This window comes from Coloeus monedula, assembly GCF_965178545.1.
Source record: "Coloeus monedula genome assembly, chromosome: 1".
Classification (NCBI taxonomy): Eukaryota; Metazoa; Chordata; class Aves; order Passeriformes; family Corvidae; genus Coloeus; species Coloeus monedula.
This window is the reverse complement of record NC_138781.1, coordinates 8683953-8701465: the sequence shown is the minus strand read 5'-3', so window position 1 is coordinate 8701465 and position 17513 is coordinate 8683953. Positions and strand designations below refer to the sequence as shown.

The 17513-nt window shown below is 42.1% G+C and overlaps 1 long non-coding RNA gene across 3 annotated transcripts in view; it reads right to left on the bottom strand.

The window, feature by feature from the left end:
• Window positions 1-2967: 2967 nt before the first annotated feature.
• LOC309573208 overlaps window positions 2968-17513 on the bottom strand; it is a 40616-nt gene continuing 26070 nt past the window's right edge. The window contains exons 3-6 of one of the 3 annotated variants that reach the window (XR_014226412.1): window positions 10625-10832; window positions 6787-6869; window positions 5671-6431; window positions 2968-4769 (exon numbers count right to left, since the gene is read on the bottom strand). This is a non-coding gene — a long non-coding RNA (uncharacterized lncRNA). Of the gene's footprint in view, window positions 6432-6786; window positions 6870-10624; window positions 10833-17513 lie in introns of all 3 variants that reach the window. The other 2 variants (XR_014226413.1, XR_014226411.1) reach the window with 2 other exon arrangements.

The window sequence follows — 17513 nt, the reverse complement described above, 5'->3', positions numbered from 1 at the left end:
CCTGAGCACAGGTAACATCAGTAAAGGACTAGCAAGGAAAGCGCAGTTCTTTATTATTTGTGGAGCCTTTAGACATGCAATGAATGTCTAAAGAAGAAATGCTGTGGCAATGGTAAAACAAGAGACACTTTCTTATGCAGGTGTATGGATCAGTCTGATGACAACTCTCTGGTTAGGTATGGAACAAATCCCATTCTCAAAGAGGCAAAAGTGGAACACTGTTCTGCTGATCAACTTTAGTGATAGTTGCCAAGGGTTATATCCATGCAGCATCCAGAATTAGGCCCTTCGTGCTTAATTTCCAGGCAAGGTAAAAACCTTTTTGAATAATGAAAATATGTGAATATGGATTGCATACTGTGCTGAAGCCTCTGGAACTTGATTCTCTGGGGTGCTGGAGGTGTCTAACTGCTGCTCTATGTGCTGACTTCCAAACCAGCCATCTTCCAGACCTCCTTGGTACCTAAATTATATAGATATCGTGGCTCTCCTCCTGTACAGAAATCCCTGTGGCACCTGAATTTCAACTACTGCTGCTCCCTATCTCAGGCTCACAAATCAAACATTTCCCTGCTTGCTGTGCTCATGGGACCTGAGCTATTCCATGCTGCAATAAAACCATACATATTCATTAAGTCACAGGGAACAAGAAGGCATAAAGAGTTGATTCTGCAGCCTTGAGGGTTGGATCCTTACATGCACTAGAGGAGAGGCAGGGTTGGCTCCCTTAGTCTGTGCATACTGAATTGCAAATGCAAAGGAAAGGGCTTCTGTTGCACTGGGAATAATTTATGGGATTGACCAAGACAGCTACATCCCATCTCAGTCAGTACCCCACTGGCAGGAAGTTTCCATATAGAGGGGAGATCTGGCTGCGAGTTTCTGTCCCAAAACAGACAAAGCAGGGATTTGGTCTCATGGATTCTCAAAAGAACTGGGGTTTGGGTGTGTAGCAGGAAGGAGTGTTTGGCTGTGTTTTGTGAGAGGATGAAGGATATGGAGGGAAAGGATGGCTTCAGGATCTGCTGCTCTGGAAAAGAGAGAAAATTTGTCGGTGAAACAGATGTCAAGCACCTCAGAGTCATCAAATTGAAGGTGAACGTCTTTCTGTGCAAGCCCAGTTCCATGGCACTTGGCAAAATTGATCAGAGGAAACTTTTGTATTTAGGGAATTAAACATTTCCTGTTTAAATAAATTTAATTAAAGGTAAGAGGAGAGAGTTAAAAAATTTACATTTGGACTTAGAGCACAAAATGGCTGTTAGTATCCTGAGCTGTCCTTGTAAATCTGGCCCGAAGGCTGTTCCTCACTTTTTTTTTATTTTAAGTTAGTATTTTTAACAACTTCTTCTTTCTCTATAGAATTTTCTAAAAATAGTAAGAAAAATAAAATGGGTGGAAAAACCACAAAATCCAAAAACCCTACAGGGCAGAGCCAACAGCACACAAATGATCACTCTCTGCCCTGACTGCATAGCAGGCCATTATCAATGTCAGTCTAATTCCCTGTCTCCACTCCTGTGATACCAGTGAAACAAAAGGGGCCAAGCAAATCCCTGGTGTCACTCCAAGGAAGTTGCTTGAGATACTTCAGGCTGGGGTTTGCCCAGCACATTTAGCAGAGTGATGTATGCTAATGTGCAAGCATCTCCCCGAGTGGATCTGGACCTGGCCTCTGGTCCACACCGAGTATCTGTCCATCACTGCATTTCTCTACTTGTGTTTAGGATTCCTATGAAATATATTTTTGCCTCTATTGTTTAACCTTTGTCTTCCAGTTTTTGTCTGCCTTGTGAGTTCTGCCTAATTAGGATCCTTTCAAATTCCCTTGTGGCCTCAAGTTTTCTCATGCAGAATTTGGAATTAGTGCATTATTTTGTGGCTAGTTTTCAGGGCCAGGTTCATGCTTTTAAAGTGCTAAAATAACAATTAACAATACTTTGCACTTCCATAGAATTTTTTCTTCCTCTGGGGATCTGAAAGCACTTTATAAGCAGCAATTAATTAAGATTCAATATTATGAGGGAAGGAATGTATAGGGACACATTTCTTTTCTACAGTAGGAATGCAGCCATCTCTGGGGTAGATAGTAATAACTAGTTTAAGAGAGTTACTACAACACATTCGATACCAGAGAGCAATTTTTAGACTGTAAAGTAAAAAACTGATGCAATTCCCAGCTGAATGTGCAAAAGAGATTTATAGAATCAGAATGAAATTACAGAAATTAATTTTGACTACGATGCCAAGGGGCGCCCCACCCCCCCACCCCCCTTCCATGGCCAGAAATGCTGCTTCATGTCCTGCACAGAAGCAACCAACCCTGATAACTGATTCAAACTGGGCCTTAAAGTCCCCACACATGGTGCTAGGACTCAGATTTGGTCCTAAATCCAGAGGAAATAGTGCCACCTACTGAACCAGCACCCTACCAAGGACCAGTGCTCAGGGTGAATTCCTGTAATGAGCGATACCCACACCCAGTATGTAAAATCCAGCATGTTTTCTAGGTGATGTATATACAATACAGATACAGATAGACAGACAGCAGAAGAGTCAATATTCCAAAAAAGATAGAAACTTGGGCTTGTGTGATTATGCCACTTTTTTATTGCAGCAAGGAGAAAAGACCTGAGCGTGGACTGAAGCACCAGCTGGGAGCTGTGTATTTTGAGGCCCCACAGTAACTAGCAGTCATGTCTTGCCTTTGCTCCCATAGCCTTCAGCATGTTAATGAAGGAAAGAGTGTTTATTATTTTCAACACTCCTCCTCCCTACAAGGATAGTATTAATGATGTAAGGAAGTAAACAACTCACTGAGCCACAAAGCTCTAACAGTTATTAATTTCCAAGGAACTATCCTCACACCAATCTAGGAACTGAAACATTGAAGAATGGTGTGAATAAATATGAACACAGACACACGCTGGTTTACAAATATCAGACACTGGTCCAGTTTGTCAAAACTGCTCCTTTTCAACAGTCTCATATTTGGATGCTGACAGCTAAATCCACACAGGCTTAGCCTGAATTTTGCCCACATTCTTTGCTGCAGTGGCTGGCGCAGGCAGCATGATCAGGGCTACTGATCCTAAAGAAACCCAAGCACAGACCAACAAGCACCTGCACCCTCCCTCTTCCAGATGAGCCAGGACTTCTGACACCAACAGGGTGGTGCAGCCATTTCCCTGTTGCTGTTTTGGCTGCACCATGCTGGAGCAGATCTGCTGGTAGAGTTCAGCATGACTGCATAAAAACCAGGAGAAAACCGTAGCAAAACTTGTGCATGCCTGATGACTGACCATGCATGGTTCCCTCCTGTTTGCTGTCTCTTCCATGTGACTCTTAACAGCTTGGCTGTACCATGCCTTGGCTTGAAAAGAAGGGTTGGTGATTACTCTCGTCCAGGATACAGCAAATCAGGGCACTCTGGAGATATGGGAAATGGGAGAAAATTTCTTCCTGCAACAGAGGAAAGCTGAGAGATAGATATTCCCCATCTTAAATCAGTGCTCTAAGTTCTGCCACATAGTTCATAACATAAAAAATGGCACCATCCTGTACTAGAATCCTGCCTTTAGAAGGAGGTGATGGAGCAGATTTCAAAGGCATGAAGACAACTAACATTTCCAGTGAGTCACCTCTTCCTTTCTCACGCATCACAAATAACGGAGACAGAAGCAACCTCTGGAAGTCTTTATCATTGCTTATACCTTTGCATTGACTGGCAAAAGGATTTAGGTACCTGCATCCCTCTTTTTCCTTCTGCCCAGGCTCCTAAAATTTCAACCATACATGCAAACTAGGCCAGTTGGATTCAGGCCACTTTCACAGATTCATAGAATCATAGAATAGTTTGGGTTAGAAGGAACCTTTAAAGTTCATCTAGTCCAACCCCCTTGGAATGAGATCTAAGATATCTTCCACTAAACCAGATTGCTCAGAGCTCCACCAACATCCCCATTTCCAGGGATGGGGCCTCTACCACCTCTCCAAGCAGTAGTGCTCATTACCCCTTTGTGGTATCTCATCAGGGCTTTTTGTGCAGTGTCAGGAGGTCTAGACCTCAGAGAACTCTGCAAAATCCAGGCAAAATCTGCAATTCAGGATCAGCTCTCAGCAGAGCTTAACAGTGCAAGTCAACTCAAGGCTGATCCTTACTACAGGTAAAATTCAATTCTGCAAAAACAAAAAAAAATATTTAGAGGAAAACTGTCGGAAAAGCTGGGAGACGCCAGTATGGGGGAAGATTGCTTTTCCAAGTTGTCTCTGGGCTATCTACCTGAACATTTTGTGAGTGGGAACAGGCCAGGATCACGTGAGAGGGAGAAGGGACAAGCCTGGGAAGGAGAACTACACTTGTTTCCTTAGTTGTTGCTGAGGAGGAAGAAACTGATTAGTAATCATTGTCTCCTAAAGTATCTGCCAGCATCTGTGCAGATAGAGACTGGCCAGACAGGGACTGGGGACCAGAGACTGGGGACTGGGGAGGGCTTTGCCACGTGCCTTGTCCAAGCAAGGCAGTCTGCCAGCCACTGCTGCCACAGGGAACCACCAACTCTGCCTGTCTGCAAAGGCAAGGAAGAACGAAGACAGAGGTGTAAGTTTCTCTCTTGGAACACATTTTTTGCCCAAAGCTCTGTATTAGTGAAGGGACTCATCTTGCTGTAGTCTTGTAGAGGTATAAAATCCTTGCCAGGAAGCTCTGCTGCACACCATGGCAGCTGTCTCTTCTTTTCAACCACCACTGTCTGAGGTCACTTATCAACCTGTTAGGAAAGGAATTCAATTTTTCTGAAAGGGAATAGTTTTATTTTCTTATTTATGAATCCAAATTTGATTGCAAGCTGTTTGTAACATTGTACTGAGCACAGAGACCCTGATCCTCACCAAAGGCCTTGGGTGTGCCTTCACTACAGGAACAAACAAAAATAGTGATTGCATTATTTACTCATTTATCAAACCTGGGTGCCATCTAAGAATGCTGCTTCTTGCTGTCCCTCTGCAGAACACTATCCTCAAAAATGAAAATAATTTCAAATAATCATTTCGATTTCAGGTTGCTCAAAGCCAGGCACTTGTAAGGGCAGGCTGTCAACTTTCCTGCACCAATTAGTGTGTTGATAAAGCTTCTGGAGTAGTGACATTAACAGCATTATCTTACAAAGATACCTGCAGGTAATATCAACGCAATTACTATTGAATCTGAAGTGGGGGAACTGGTGAGCCTGCCTTAACAGAATTACCAAGATACATTGAATTATTTCTAGCAATATGGAAACTTATATAAGAACAAAGCACTGAGTGAGACATATTTGTCTTCATTGAGCAAAGGTGAAGCACAGATGTTCCCCAGGCCATTCTGGCCCATGCTGATGATATATTCAGAGCTCTGGACGTTTCAAGTAAATATATCTTTAGCCACACTCCCTCTGCTGTCCCTACTGCTTTTGATTAAAGGAACAGACCCTTAAAGCAAAGGGTTATCCAGCTACAGAAAGGTGATTTATACCTGTAACACCACAGCCAGGGAGGAGGCTTAGCCCAAAAGTGGGACGTCAGAAGAAGGTGCTCTTACCAAGGTATGGATTGGCACAAAGCATTCATCCACTTTCAGTCCTGTAGCAAAACCCAGTATCCAAACCAGTGTTTAACAACCTTGGGACTTACTCCAGCCAGTCCAGAGATGTTAGCTTCAGGGTGAGGAGAGTGGGGAATGTGACCAGACAGGAACAGCAACAGGGCATCTCGGTGTAAACAAGAGGAAAGGATGCTGGATGAGAGAAAGCTGGGATGTGTCCATCTTAGCCCTACATGGCAAATGCTTCTACTCTCTCAAAATTTGAGTGTGCCCTTTAAACAGGTCTTACAAAATCTTAATGTGCCCTATCCATGATCTCTCACCTTTTCACTTAAGCCATGTATGTATGTATGTACATATACAAATATATCATTTTAATATATAATAAGTGACCCATTGAAGAAACAAAGGAGCAAACACCACAATGGGTGAACAATCCTACTCAGAGACATTGCTTTCCCTGTTTCACTTGCTTTGGTAGATTGCTATATTGTGCAGAGATATCTTCTCACTGTTTCCTCTTAATTATCCTTAATTCTATTAAACAGACAAACATCAACTGCAAATAATGCATGCTTAATTATGCAGTGTTGGTGGTTGATACTGCATTATCACCAGCTTTTCTTTTAATATTTTGGCAACACACAAATGAAACTGCTACAGTATGCTAAAATAGCCTCTATCAGAGTAATGGTCATGAATCCACTACATGCACAGTAACCTCACCTCTGCCCACGGAAGGCCAGCAGAGGTGGTGAAACAGAGCCGTTCCCATCGCAAATGAGCTGCCAGATGCCCTTGCTCGATATGGATCTGATGGCAGGAGGCTAGCAAATTGTTACAGGTGACCCTGGAGAGAGGCAGGAAGAGCCACCATGCAACACAAAACAATAATTTTCAAAATAAAGCAAAAATTCTCTGGGTTTTGTCATCATTATTATTTGTAATCTCTTCTGAGGATGAAGAAGGCTTGTCAGACCAGATGGGACCAGAATATCTAATGAAGGACACAGTACACTGCACAGGAACCAGAGGTAGCTGAGAGCAATAGGGCCCCAGGACTGTCATTATTGCATTAGGGGCAAACAAAACCACAGGGACCCCAGTAAAAGATGCATCTATTTTCGCAAGGACATTGCAAAGATGCCACATGATACACAGTGTTTTTAATCACTAAATAATCATCCAGTACAGACACTCTTCACCTGTCATGGTAGACTCAGTCTGGCCCTCCAAGGGTCTAGGATCTTCTTGGGCTTGGCTCTTTGCATCATATTTGCCACAGAATCTGCAATTAAAACCAGAATAACTTGTTTTCCATGTTGAATATTTCCAGGTACAGATCTAGGTGTAAATAACTTGGTGAAATGGGATTTATTTTGCTAGGTGTTTTACTTTGCTTTATTGTCTTTATTATCCTTTCCCTCTATGTACTGCCCAAGCAGAAGTGGTTTTCCTGCTGTTACATGACAGCGTAAATAGATCCATGAGCCATGTCCCCATTTCAGAGGGCACAAAAACACCTGAGGGATTGCCCTGTGCCAGCATCCAGGTAATAAGAGCTGAACCAGCTCCTAAGCTGGATGGCAGTGGGCCCAAAGGAGGGTTTGGAAGTAGCTAGATAGAGCAGTTCTTTTACAGTGGATTGGTCAAAGTGTTTCAAGTGGATTCATCCTCATGCTAATTTACAGGAGTCCTGCTTGAAGACATTGCATTTCCTTGGAATGAGACTATAAATAGTATTTGGCCCTTGACCCATTAAATATATATTATTCCAAACATAACAAGCCAGATGCAGCTCTCCTTCCAGACCCCTTCTAAACACTTGAAATGGGTTGAGTGAAATAGGTCTCAAGCCAGAGCTGGCCCTGCTTGAAATGGGAGTTTGCACTAGGTGGTCTCCCAAGGCCCTTTCAGCCCTTTCAGGCTGGAGTGGTGCAGGGACAAGGAGGAAATCTGAGCACTGTTAAGCCCCTTCAGAGCTCTTGAAGCATCCTAAAGCTTATACTGGCAAAAGTGCAAGGAGTAGAGATTCCTTTCTTTGCTGACCGAATCAGTCAAGAGCTTGAAACACCTTCAGGGTGCAGAAGCAGCTCCTGCATTTACATGGCTGAGTCACACAGGCCAGAGACAGCCTTCCGCCAACGTGGGATTGGCACAAAAGCTGGATAATGAAGAGATGTTTACACTGCTGCTGCTGCTGCCTTTACTCCGGGACTTGTTTAATCTTGCAGGCTCTCAGGCAGTCACCATTCATGCACAGGTGCAACCATAAAGGGGCCAAATGTGGAAGGCAGGGTGTGACTAAGCCCAAAAATGAGCGACACAAATGCATTATTCATGCAGAAAGCTTACAATGCTCCACAATTCCTTTCTTCAGAGCAGATCACTCCACTATCAACGTCAGCTACATGATTCTTCATTTCTGACACCTGCCTTTGTTCCTTTTCTACCTCAGAAGTGAGGTGACCTGGGTGTTTGCCTGAAATGGTTGCTCAGGACTAATTTTCCAGCAATGCCGGGTAACAGCCTGGAACTTTTAGGAGGTAGATGTGACACGAGTGGCGACAGGGTCCTGCCCTCTTATGCCATCTGCCCCTCTGAGCACAGGAGTCCATGTGATGTCAGGAACTTTGCTAGAGAACTGTGTTAGAGGAAAAGAAGGGTGTAAAAAAGAGAGAGGAAGAGGAGACCAGAGAAAGCAAAAAGGGAAGGTGAGGATGGGGAGAGAGAGAAACTTCCAATCAACATAAAAAAAGATGGAAACTTGACTATGTTGTTGAAAATAATAGGGGTTTTAACAGTTAAAGGGTTTTAAAAGGTCATTATGCATTTAGCAGCAAAAGAGCAATATGAATTTCTAAGCAGCAACATCTGGAAGATCAAAAGAAATCATACTTCAATCAACATGAAAATCTCTGCTCATTACACACAATCATATTTAGTTATTAATAGACACAGGCTAGACACTGACATTTTACACATTTCATCCTATGATGCGCCAGGGACACTTCTGGCATTTAGTTTATCATTTTCATCAGTGTCATGGAAAGAGTGACCGCTATGACCCCAAAAATCTCACACTGTCAGTCATCGTAAGTGAATTTATCAACACATACGAAATCAGAATCCACATGAGAGTTTTAACTGTTTGCATACTAAATTACTTCATTCTTCACGCTTCAAAAAAAAAAATCAGTTTTGCATAATAAATAATGATAAGGGCCAGCGGACAATTATATAGGTGGAAACAGTATGCAAAATACTTGGAATTCAAATTTGATGTGTGAATATATCCAGAAGTTGCTTAAGTAATCAGCTCAGCAGCTGTATTAGCTATTGTTAGAGCTTAATACAAAAGCTCTTCAGCTTGTATTAAAAGCAGCCCAACTTAAACTGCAGTTGGCACATGTCCTATTAGTATTTTTGTTTTGTTAGACAACTTCCAATGGATTCAGATGTGCAGTTAGGTCAATATTAAAATTAAATGGTCTGTTGTTTTAATTCAGAATACAAAGAGGTCTTTGGGAGGAAGGAGTCAGTCCAAAAATAATGTTGACTCCAACAAGAGCACAAACAGAAAGTGCTGTAAGCCAGCAGCCCCAGCCTAAATCTGTACCTTGTGGTGTGAGAGGGAAGGCTCTTAGCTGAGAATCGTTTGCTAAACTGGCATATTCGATTTCATGACTGATTTTTGTGTGTAATAATTGCATTAAAAAAATAATGAGAGTGGGTTTCTTTCTAGTTTTAGCAATCACTATGGCAAACATGCTGAGACGCTTCAGACAGAAATGTGATTTTACTTCTAATGACAATTATTTTTGGACTGAATTGGACTAAATTCGTTAATTAGATCTGTCACTGCATTTTCTAACTCGGTTATTGCATCCTTTGATGATTTTACTAGAATTATACTTCTATTCCTGCCACTTTGCATTCTATGCTTTAATAATTCTTCAGACAAGTATGCTAGGCAGTTGATTACATTTTGTGGCAGCAGTAATGTAAACCCTCTCCTGTGTTACATTGATTCGAAAATCACGCTGGTCACTGAACCAACGCACTAAGCCAATACTGCTCTGAACAAGTGAACTGTTCAGAGGAATTCAGCCAGGGACAGATTGTGGACGTGCTTTTTTAGTCATTAAATGGATATAAACAGTTACAAGCAATTGTAAATGAAAACAAGATTTAAAAATAAAATCTTGGATGTTCTAAAACTCATTTAGTTATCAGCAAAATGAGATCTCATCTACTAAATTATCTCAGGGCAAGCTGGCATAGGTTAATGAACTGACAGATTTTTAAAGATCTTACCATTTCAACAACTTTAGAAAATTGATTGGTTTTATGCGAGGTCTGGCTTTTTACTCACCCAGAACTGTGGGTGTAGTTAGAAATTCACTTTTGGAATAAAGACAATATGATCAAAATAGTCACGTCCAAAAAAACTCCAGCACTCCCAAGCTACTGATTCCTCCCAGCCTCCCTGTGTACCCAGACATCTGCCAGTCAGGTGCTGTGATGTGGATTACAAGACAAAATCCTGCTACTGAAAATACCCAACATAGCTGGTAGCAGCCCACTGGACCATGCTGGCTGTAATTCAACTGTCTGCCCTGCACAGGAGACAGCTTGGAGCTGCCCTGCAGCCCAGGCAGAACAGGGAATGATCACAGTTTCCCTCTTCTCTACTTGCTCAAAGGAGAAACATTTGCTCGGCTTCTTTTCCTAGAATTAAACTGCTTCTGTTGTCTCTCTTTCAAGAGAGGGATCACAGAGCCAGAATTCCAGAAATTACCTAGTTCTGCCTGACATCTCCTTATGCAGTTCTGTCCCATCCCTAAGAGAATGCATCTAAGAGAAGATTTTTATTAAACACATTCAGTGATATTTTTAATGCCAGTTTAAGAGCATTTTCACATTTATTGTACAGCTGGATTTTTTCAAAGTATCTGTGCAGGTCTTAGGAAGATATCCTGTGATTCCAGTATTTGGTTGTTTGGCTTTAGGAGTGCTATTAGTTTCCTAGTAGTGACCTACCAGACTTCCAGGACACAGGGACCAGCTAATCACTTCCCAATAGTCTTCTTCCCACATTTCATTTAATTCGTCCAAGTGGGCTCAATTTTCAATCCACTAAGCAACAGCACAGGGTAAAATATTTGTAATTCTAATAGTTGATTTGTAATTATTTCTTAACCTCCACGCATTTCTTTTCTGTAAGTGGATGCTTTCTTGAAATGTTGAGCTGCAAAATAGAAATGGATATTGTTTTAAAAGGATGTATAAACTTGGAAAATGCAGTAATGTTCAAGCACCAGGCTGAAAGTCAGAAAGGCCTTGCTGGGGTATGAAGGAAACAGCAAATCAACACAGCTCCATGAAGAGGCTATCCATTATTCCATAGCCCAGCCCTGAAACTGAGCACTAATTTTCTTTTTTTAAATCCTCTCCCATATGGTTTTTGATCATAAAAGTGCACTTCCAAATAACTAGACTTTATAATAACAGATTTGAATCTGAATTGTTAAAATCTCCAAGGATTTTACTAAAAATAACTAATAATTCCTTATGAAGGTACTTTCCAGACTGAGAAATGAATTCCAAGCAGGAAATACTGGTGGGGAATGAGATCATGGTCTTGGAAGTGAAGTTCCAAGAGCTGATGTCTGGGAATTTCTGCCTTATCACCTCCGTGGATTTTTGTCATGTTGTGATGATTTAATTTTGGCAATTTATCTCCTCTACTATAAATACAGTTAAAAAAACTAAGAGGCCGTTCACTCATGGCTTTTCTGAACCAGTTTGGGTTTTTTACCTTGGTAAGCAAAATATTGATACTTGAATGTCTACAGTGCTCCATGAAGAGGCAAGACAGAGAAAGATGAAACACATGGGCATGAGGAAGAGGTGTGATATTTAGTCAGTTCTTGCAAAATTAGACACTTTGAACAAAACAAAGCAGTTAAAAGTATAAAGCTGCAGGAGCACCATATGAGCAGGGCAGGAGGAGGGTGGGTTTGAAGGGCAACAGCAAATAAAGAATCACTGATCTTTTAACGACCACTACTTATACCTATTCAAAACTTTGCAAAATCATGTGCAAAACTTTAGCTAGAGGGAGCAGCGAGAGAGCACCTTGTAGTGCAGTAAAGCCACAAGGGTTCCTTGGATATAGTAGGGTGCTGGCCCTTGACCCCACAAGCGCTTTCCTCCTGCACGCTCTGCCCCAGACACTGGGAGGTCACAGCAAAGACTTGGTCCAGTGAGGACTGGACATGCTCTTTTTCTGGGAGAGAAAAAAGCCCTGAGAAATCCTGGGGCATGACTTCCACACTGGGTCAGTAATTGAATGGAAGAGGGGAGGAGGGGGAAAAGGAGCAAGAGGGCTGTCAGGCAAGCAGAAAAGCAAAGGAGCAAAAGCGGTTTTCTCTCAGCATGAAAAGTGCCCTGTGACATCTGGTCAGGATGCTTGTGGAGCAGTAGGATTCATGCAGGTAAAAAAAAAAAAGCCATCCTGATGGAGGCCTGAAGCAAGGCAAGGTGGGGTAGCTGTGGGAGGACTGTCAGAAGGGATGTAGTCACTCTGAAACAGAGATGCCTCTGCACAAAACTTGTACCAGTGCAACTCATTTGAAAACAGAGTCATGCTGCTTCCAAAGTGGTTTAATTAAGGCAGAATCAAAATGTCAGCTTAAAATAAAGGAAAAAAGAATAAGTAAAGAACTTTTGTATGAAGACACAAGGCAGCTGATGCCAAAAAACCCACAAAAATTACAGAGGAGGGAAAAAAAATGCCAACATTTCTATCTTGCCAAAGACCTTTCTCACTGGAGGGAATTTCACTTGAATAGTTGCCACTGCTGGCAGCTGGAGTTGCAAACTGAGCAGGGGAGCAGCAGGGTTCTCATTCTCTCGCCTTGCTGACCAAGAGCTCTGACAATCCAGCTCATTATTTTCAAAAGCTCAGCTCAAAGCAGCAGTCCCAGCGCTGGCTGGGCCCACATTAGTCCATTTACAGCATTTGCACCATCCAGTGACTGGGATTCTGGCAAGAACCAAGATAAAAACCATCTTAGAAAGGAGGTTTGGCGAATGGCAACACTGAAAGCACTTCCGGATTTGCCATGCAAGAGGAAACTCAATGAGAAATCCAGCACAACACTGCAGCCAGATGCAGTTTTGTGGGATCAGTGTAAGGGATGGAAAGTTTTATTCTGAGTGGAGAAGCCTTGGGTGCCCTTCTTCCACTGAATGTTTGCAGGAGGTTTATGAACCTCCACATGCACTTTGGAAGTGGAACTGTAGAAACTGAAATTGATATTGCTGCTTTTGATCCAAACTGGCTTGGGCACCCGGGTAATTCCTCAGCTGCAAAGCAGCACCTGCCTTGCCCTCATGCAAACCATAGGCAAAGGTCCAGACAGCAGCTCCAGAGATGGTTTTGGAAATGGCAACCCAATGCCAGACTGGACCAAGTCAGTTCATGACAAGGAGAAACTCAGAACACCGGCAGCAAAGGTGGTTATTGTTGATAGATGTTGTTTCAGCTTTTCTAATCTAAAAACAACAGTTAATAAAACCTAGCAAAATCTTCTCCAAGAAATTTCACTATTGAGCAAATTTTTATGCCTGAGCTATAAGCCCAATTAACAACACTACAATGGAAATGATAGTAGAAACCACACTACAGTGGTGCTATGGGGAATGCCTTCCCTTTGTCTTGTTACAGTTCCTTTTTTCCCAAGTTGGAAATAAATATATAAGTTAAACAAAATAAAAATGCCCATCTAATTGTGCAGATGCATAGTTAATTAATCACTTAATTTAACCCACTTAGCTTCAACGGGAAAGAAATGCAATCTGACAGTCAAGGTAATATTTTTCCATTCATTCTAGTGTTTGAAAACATATACTTTATTTTAATAGCAGCTGAATTCAATGGATTGATGCTAATGTTTTTGCTTAATTTGGTTTTAGAAAGGTTGTATAACATTTAATAGGTAAAGAACATACCATGGGTAAAAATAAGTGTCATTATGTTTCTGGCAAATACTACCAAATTTTATTAAAAACAAAAATATATATTTGTGAATAGATTGATTAAAAAGGTACTTAGCTGGGAAAATTTCGTTTTGGCTGAAAGTTTATTAAAAAAAATCATCTGCTTACAGCTCCAAAGAACACACTGCTACAAAACATTGAAGTGTGTGGTTTGTTATATTTGAAATCTGAGATTCCCGTGTTAATGGCTCCCAGTATTCATTACCATAATGCAGCATTAAACAAGCTATGCTACACTGCCTCCACAACACGCTGCTGTCCATCAGCAGGGAGCGGGGCACTGGGGACCTGATCTGCAGCTTTGTGCAGCCAAAGGCTGAGCTGCTTGTTTTCCCTGGCTTTCCTTTCACCTACAGCAGGAGGTGGCACCTGCGCCCCAACAGTGCTCACGTTCAGCATCGCTGAGCAGGTTGTGCTGCTCCTGCTGCACCTCTTGCTCAACACACTGTGTATAGATAAAGGCAAAGGCAGCTCAAACTGACTCAGGAGGCAGGCAAAACTGAGATACAGCCTCGGGGTGAAGGATCAGGGCCAGGTTGCTGGATCCATGCCCACCACAAGAAGGCTTGGAACTGAATTTACCTATCCTGACATTGCTGGGGATGGCAACAAGAACACCTTCTCCAAGAGCTGTGTAACTACTGCCCTCAGCATCTTATATAACACCGCCAGCACACACATGGATTAAATCATGGTGGTTTTCAAAACAGAACACAATGAGGGACTTGGGGGGACTATTACAAGGGTTACTAACAAAATCCCACACAGTGTATTCATGGGAAATTTTTGGGAAAGACTTAGGGAAAACTTTCCAGCAAAGCTCAGTGCAAGTACTGGTATACTGAAATTTAAGTGTGTGCTTAAGTCTTGGCCTGGGGCCAAAGCTGTAAAGAAATAATATCCATAATAATGCTGACTGCATGCCTCTCCATGAGCTATAGTGAGTCACTGCATCTGAAGGCAAACCCCTACGGCACAATGTCCTTGTTGTTTACAAATATGCGCTCATGCTTTCATATAGGTGCATGCATAAATGCACGTACACAAATATATACTATGCATATGTGCCCAGCACCTACCATCTAAAGATCACAAGATGCTTTTAATATAAATTTCATTACTTAGATGCTCTACTCTGAGCTTTACAGATAATGGATTTTTTATCTCACTAGTGGCTCTGAAAAAATGTTGTTGAAATGCCTGTCTCATTTCAAGCTACTTTGTTAGTTATCTGCAAACAGAAAAATATTTTTAAATCATTGTATCAGGTAAAACAAAATGCTTCATGTACCAAAATAATTTATTTTTCATCTCCTGTTAAGAATTTACAATTTTTTTGGAATAAATTTTCATGTCATTCCTAGCTAAAATGTACTTTCCAATAAAAAAAAAAAAAAACAGATATACCACCCTGACAGTATCACAAAGAAGCATGCTTCCTATGAAATTAGAAAGCAAAGTTGACAGTGAGATAATTTTTTTTTACAAGTAAATATTTAGTATCATGGAAACTTCTTGGTTCATCAGAAGTTTTGCATAAAATAGTTCATCCAGTTGTGTATTTGGGCCATGTTACTGTTTTTGAAGTTGTAGACAGACTGGAAGCAGTTTAAGGTATGTCCTTGGTCCTCTAGCTTTTTTTGTGCAATTATATATTATGTGCTGTTGGGGTAAGAGACATTAGGGAAGGGAATACACATGTTCTTGGTTCTTGAGCTGCAGTAGTACTGGGAAATGAAATATTATTTTGGCAATGAAAATATTAACAGTAAAAAGGGAAAGGAGAGTCATTATTTGTCCACAGTGTAGTAAACTCTTTTGCTGAACCTGCTTCTAATAGGCACCATGGCCAACAAGTCCCTGCACTTTGTCTCCATCCAGCTTTGCCTTTGTTCAGAAGGAAACAATGCAGGAAACCCAGCAGGTGAGTATATCCTCCTGCCTCTGTCCAAGGCTGTGGCAAAGAGGCTGCTACCTGCACACTGCCACACAAGTGCAGGCAGGGGGAGGATAAACAGGTGTGGCCCAGCTCTGCCTGGGATGCTGCCCCTGCATCCAGCTCTTCTCCTCCCACCTTCACTGAGCAGCCGGGGAAAGGCGAAGGGAAGAAACGAAAGAAGTTCAAAACCAAGACCCACTGCTGCAGCTACAGCAACATAGAAAAAGCTGTTCGTCTCCTGCCTCACACACACTGATGTCACATTTGTCAGAGGCATCCTTCTCCTAACAAAAACATGGGTCCATGGTTAGTCCTGGCACTGTTGGGGTCTCCAGCTGCCTGCAGCCTATGGAGTCTGACAGTCCCAAGTCCAGGGAGCTGAGAAGGAAACCAATCTTGAGGAGCTGGAGACAGGTGAAGGAAATCAAAAAACACATAAAAATCATTATTGCTAAAATGCATAGCAATAGAATTTAATGACTATTCTGCTGAAAAGATAAATATCAGCATGTGGAAGAAACCCTGAGCAGGAAATAACAAAAAGAGAAAGGCCAGGTTACGCTATCATTTAATCAGAAATATAATAGATGATGGTGAAGGAAAAGGTCTTGCCAGCAATGCAGTTTGGTTGGATCCTTAGTGAGGCATAAGCTTTGCTCTCAGAAAGTCTTTCTTGAAAAATAAATTCATATTGGCTTGAATACAGGCAGTGTCACACAGAGTGACAACTGGCTGAGTGGCTGTAAACAAAAGGTAATGATAAATGACACTACATCAGGTCGGTGTGTCTGCATGGAAGTGACGGCCAACGAGATACCATCGAGGAGAGGCTGGAGCTGTCAGAGAGCTACCCTGGCTTTATTTAACATCTTTGCTAATTATTTGGAAAAGGAAGGAGAAATGCACCGCATTTGCTTCATTTGATTTTCAAGAAAAGAGGCAAGACTCTCACCTGCTCCTGGGAGACCCCTAATACCAAAGCACTGTTATCCCAGTGTTGGCAGGGAGATGGATTGCTCCGAGGCTGCGCAGGCGATTGTTTGGGAAAACGCCCAACGGTGGAGGTGGTGGCAGCAGTACAAAAGAATATGTAGCAATTATCTGCCTGGTGAGGGGGCTGTACACGAGCAGTCCAGCTCTTGACGTAAGCAAAATGCAGTAAAGCAGATAAATAAATCTCTGTGTCGCAGGGGGTGTTTTCAATAAACCTGCAGGAATTTTTGCTCCAAATTATTTTAAGTAGCTGTGCTATTTCCATGGGGAATTTCTTATCTCCTCCTTCTATTGTGAGGGCGTTCTTTCACCTTGCAGACATATGAGTGAAGAGAAAGAGGTGAGACAGCATTCATTACTTGGATGTTGAGGTTTTACATCACAAGGAGGGGGAAGAGTAGCAAGAGGAGTGTTTGAGTGGGCAGCCCAATGGAGGATCAGAGGCAGAGAAAGAGAATGGTGAGGATTAGGCAGAGATTTCACAAAGTATGCTAAAGCCAGAAGGAAAAGGACTGGTTTTTTTCTGCCTTTCAGGTGAAGGCAGGCCTGGCTCTGTTGTGTCCTGCACTCCTCGCTGCCAAAACCAGAGCAACACTTTAAATAAGAGAGGGGAAAACCTCAAGACAGGGAAAATAGAGTAAATGGTAGATGAAAAGACCTTCATGCTGAAGGAAGGGATAATCCCTCCATAGGACAACAGGCCCAGGGGATAGAGATTGCTTTGGTCTCCTGTGGCTAGAGGAAAGAGGAGAAAAAAGCAAGCAAGTTCTGATGTATTTCTCCTACACTGCTTCTGAATTTTCTCATTCAGAAGATGGTTTTCAGCAGGCTGCTCAAGAGGAAGATCACCCAACCACTCCCCTGATTTCTTGAGCATTTCTGCTGTATTGCGTAGGTGGTGATATTGTCAGATGCTGAAAGGAAGAAAGAGAC